The 4,916-nt window shown below is 40.2% G+C and overlaps 1 long non-coding RNA gene across 1 annotated transcript; it reads right to left on the bottom strand.

Annotated features, from left to right (window-relative positions):
• Positions 1-703: 703 nt before the first annotated feature.
• LOC127323976 (uncharacterized) lies at positions 704-1,207 on the bottom strand. Its single transcript, XR_007866048.2, has 2 exons — positions 1,083-1,207; positions 704-994 (listed from the first exon to the last, which is right to left on the bottom strand). It is a non-coding gene; the product is annotated as an uncharacterized lncRNA (long non-coding RNA).
• Positions 1,208-4,916: the final 3,709 nt, after the last annotated feature.

Genomic DNA, 4,916 nt, shown 5'->3' on the forward strand with positions numbered 1-4,916 from the left:
TCATATGTGTTATGCATAAGACATCCTATAAGTTGCAAGCCTCATGCATAGAATACCAATAGTGCTCGCACCTTGTCCTAATTAGCTTGGATTTACATGGATTATCATTGCATAACATATGTTTCAACCAAGTGTCACAAAGGGGTACCTCTATGCCGCCTGTACAAAGGTCCAAGGAGATAGATCGCATTTGATTTCTCGTTTTTGATAAATCTCAACTAAGGACATCCATACAGGGACAACATAGAAAACAGATAATGGACTCCTCTTTTCTATACCTAATAATAAAGGAGCTAAGATTTCTGCCAAAATTTTCGTCCAACATTTTTTTGGACCGTTTTACCCTCCCACCAAAATACATAATTCTATACCTAATAATAAAGGAGCTAAGATTTCTGCCAAAATTTTCGTCCAACATTTTTTTAGACCGTTTTACCCTCCCACCAAAATACATAATACAGCTAAATACCACTATACCGGTTCCTTCAGATTCAAAAGAACGATTCTCTCCCCGTCTGCGTTGCCGAGCCGAGCCACCACGATGACGCGGGAGACCTGATTCTCCTTGATGGCGGCCCCTTCCCTCGACCGGCTCCTCTGGAAGCGCGCTACGCGACCAGTGACTTTTTCTCAAATCAGGCCCATAAGAGAAATTCACAAGCAACCCAAACAAATCCATCCAGAAAACACACCATCGATACTCAGAGTTAAATAGTCCCACATCGTTCCCTTCCAACGATTGCCACCGGTTTATATACGTTGGAAATTACACGGAATATCAGGAAGGTGAATCAAGTACCACACCATTGATTGGTGCGAAATCTGCTGCGTACATGAATTAAAGAGAGGAAAAGGAAGGATTGGAAAATAGGCTGGAATTGTCCCGGAGGAGGACCGGACGAAAAAGGTGAGCGCAGGCACGGATTGAAAAATATATCGGCTGGATCTGACCCCGGGGGAGCACCGGAGGAAAAAGCTTAGCGCAGGCACGGCCCTACAGCAATGGGGAGACGGTGAGCAGAGAAGAACACGCCCAGACCACCAGGAGCCGGCGCCATAGAAATTGAGAGAAGGGTATTTACCCGGAAGGAGGCGCGGTGGAGAGAATAGCCCGGACCACCGGCAGCCGCCGACGCGATAGAAACTCAGAGAAGGGGATGGGGTCATCGGATCCCCTTTGCTGCAAGAAAGCCTTATCCTTTTCCTCTACACCGGCTTGTCCGCTAGGAGCACCACCCGAATCTTCTTTTCAATTTTCCCTAGCACGTGTCATCCAGACCTCTTCTTCTTTCTCATTTTTCAGCATGTATTTCCATAAATACACATAGAACGTTTTAATAACTGCCCCACGCTAGAAAATTCCCAAAAGGCGTGTACACGTTGTTCTTTCTCTTTTTCCATCGAGTATTTCCAACATAATATTATCTTCAATATACCAAAATACAAAATTGGAAATTATATTTAATTTTTATCGAACAGGTGCACACACGATGGAGGCACGTGGGAGACAACCGCGAGTATTTCCAACATAATATTATCTTCAATATACCAAAATACAAAATTGGAATTTTTTTTATCGAACAGGTCCACACACGATGGAGGCATGTGGGAGACGACCACATCGAGGATCTAAGGGAGGGCGCGACATCGAAACCTTGTTGGTGCGAAGCAAACGGGACTATTAATTGAAAGATGGCCAATCGTAGGAGGGTAAGCAGGTTCAAGCTAGGTGGATGAGTCAAGCGATTTTATTATGACGGGTAGAGGTTCGTTCAACAATTGTGCATGTGACATAAGCCCCTTCCATGTTCCATAGTTTTGTACCAAATTGAATTTCCAATGGGTTAAGAAAATAAATAGTTTTTTTTGCTTTAAGTTCCGTTCTGCCACTAAAAAGAACCATTCAAAAACAAAAGTTGTGTGGTACATTTTAAATATCTAAGAATTGTACAGCATAATATTTTTCATGCCGAGCAGCATGCTAGCACCCAAAAATATCAGGAGCATTGTATTACACGGTGTCATGAACTCGGATAAACATCCAATCTTTCGATGTTCATGATGATGATGACGTATCGCAGCCGGATGAAGATCAGCTGCGGGCTCTCCCCAACGTTGCGCCTCCTCTCCGGCCTTAGGTCCGAGACGAGGTCGTGTGTGCATGCAGCAAGCTCGGCGTCTACCCATCTATGATCCATCGTTCCATCCCTGTTGTGAGCTTCGTTAATACAAGATTGGAGACTAGAAGTACGATGCAGACAAACTCTAGATTTGCTTCAACCACCCGGTAACAAGGGCAATCTTGTGCAAGGGCACGGTGCCGCTGATCCGCACCTCCCGTCTCTAAGCTTAGTTTGGAGCTTGGACCATCCGGCTTATAATAAACAATGTCAGTGTTCTTCCGCAGCAACGCGCGGGCATTGTCCTAGTAATGCATAAGCATTCAACAACAGATAATATTCTCATAAAAGATTGAGGATTAGTGTCCAAACTGAAACTTCCACCATTATTCATGGCTTTAGTTAGAGGCCCAATGTTCTTCTCTAACAATATGCATACTCAAACCATTTGATCATGATAAATCGCCCTTACTTCAGACAAGACGAACATGCATAGCAACTCACATGATATTCAACAAAGGTGTAATAGTTGATGGCGTCCCCAGAAACATGGTTACCGCTCAACAAGCAACTTATAAGAAATAAGATACATAGCAACATATTCTTTGCCACAATAGTTTTTAAGGCTATTTTCCCATGAGCTATGTATTGCAAAGACAAAGAATGAAATTTTAAAGGTAGCACTCAAGTAATTTACTTTGGAATGGCAGAGAAATACCACATAGTAGGTAGGTATGGTGGACACAAATGGCATAGGTTTTGGCTCAAGGTTTTGGATGCACGAGAAGAATTCCCTCTCAGTACAGGGCTTTGGCTAGCAAGGTTGTTTGAAGCAAACACAAGTATGAACCGGTACAGCAAAACTTACATAAGAACATATTGCAAGCATTATAAGACTCTACACTGTCTTCCTTGTTGTTCAAACACTTCACCAGAAAATATCTAGACTTTTAGAGAGACCAATCATGCAAACCAAATTTCAACAAGCTCTATGGTAGTTCTTCATTAATAGGTGCAAAGTACATGATGCAAGAGCTTAAACATGATCTATTGAGCAAAACAATTGTCAAGTATCGAATTATTGAAGACCATATACCAATTACCACATGAAGCATTTCCTGTTTCAACCAAATAGTAATAAATGCAGCAGCTTTTAACTTTCGCCATGAACATTAAAAGTAAAACTAAGAACACAAGTGTTCAAATGAAAAAGCGGAGTGTGTCTCTCTCCCACATAAGCATGAATTTATTCAGAGAATGAAAATAACAAAACAAAAATAAAAGCACACAGACGCTCCAAGTAAAGTACATAAGATGTGACGGAATAAAAATATAGTTTCACTAGAGGTGACCTGATAAGTTGTTGATGAAGAAGGGGATGCCTTGGGCATCCCCAAGCTTAGACGCTTGAGTCTTCTTAAAATATGCAGGGATGAACCACGGGGGCATCCCCAAGCTTAGACTTTTCACTCTTCTTGATCATATTATATCATCCTCCTCTCTTGACCCTTGAAAACTTCCGCCACACCAAACTTCTCATAAACTTCATTAGAGGGTTAGTGCATAATCAAAAATTCACATGTTCAGCAAGGACACAATCATTCCCAACACTTCTGGACATTACCCAAGGCTACTGAAAGTTAATGGAGCAAAGAAATCCACTCAACACAGTAAAAGAGGCAATGCGAAGTAAAAGGCGGAATTTGTCAAAACAGAACAGTCCGTAAAGACGAATTTTTTCGAGGCACTTAACTTGCTCAGATCAGAAAACTCAAAACTAATGAAAGTTGCGTACATATCTGAGGAACACGCATGAATTTTTGCAGAATTTTTAGGTTCTCCTACAGAGGGATCTACTCAAATTCGTGACAGCTAAAAATCTGTTTCTGCGCAGAAATCCAAATCTAGTATCAACTTTCTATTAGAGACTTTACTTGGCACAATAATGCAATAAAATAAAGATAAGGAGAGGTTGCTACAGTAGTAACAACTTCCAAGACACAACAAAACAGTAGCAAAATAAAACATGGGTTATCTCCCAAGAAGTGCTTTCTTTATAGCCATTAAGATGGGCTCGGTAATTTTAATGATGCTCATATAAGGATGAGAGTTGAAGCAAAAAGAGCATCAAAAAGCAAGTATGAAATAAATTTAAGCCTAACCCGCTTCCTATGCATAGGAATCTTGTACACAAATAAATTCATGAGGAGCAAAGTGACAAGCATAGGAAGATAAAACACAAGTAACTTCAAGATTCTCAACATAAAGAGGGGAAACTTAATATTATTAAGATGCATATAACCATGTTTCCCTCTCTCATAATAACTTTCAGTAGCATCATGAACAAACTCAACAATATAACTATCACATGAAACATTCTTATCATGAGCTACATGCATAAAATTATTACTCTCCACGTAAGCATAGTCATTACTATTAATTTTGGTGGGAGCAAATTCAATAAGATAGCTATCATTATTATTCTCATCACCATAATCATCATATATAGGAGGCATATTGTAATCATAATTAATCTTCTCCTCAATAGTAGGTGGACCGAAAATATGATAGTCATCATTGTAATCATCATATATAGGAGGTAAAGTATCATCAAAGTAAATTTTCTCCTCCATGTTTGAGGGACTAAAAATATCATGCTCCTCAAAACCAGCTTCCCCAAGCTTAGAATTTTCCATAGCATTAGCAACAATGGTGTTCAAAGCATTCATACTAATAACATTGCCCTTAACATGCATATAAAGTTCCATAGGTTTTTTAATTTTCTCTTCAAACACC

This window comes from Lolium perenne, chromosome 4, assembly GCF_019359855.2.
Source record: "Lolium perenne isolate Kyuss_39 chromosome 4, Kyuss_2.0, whole genome shotgun sequence".
NCBI lineage: Eukaryota > Viridiplantae > Streptophyta > Magnoliopsida > Poales > Poaceae > Lolium > Lolium perenne.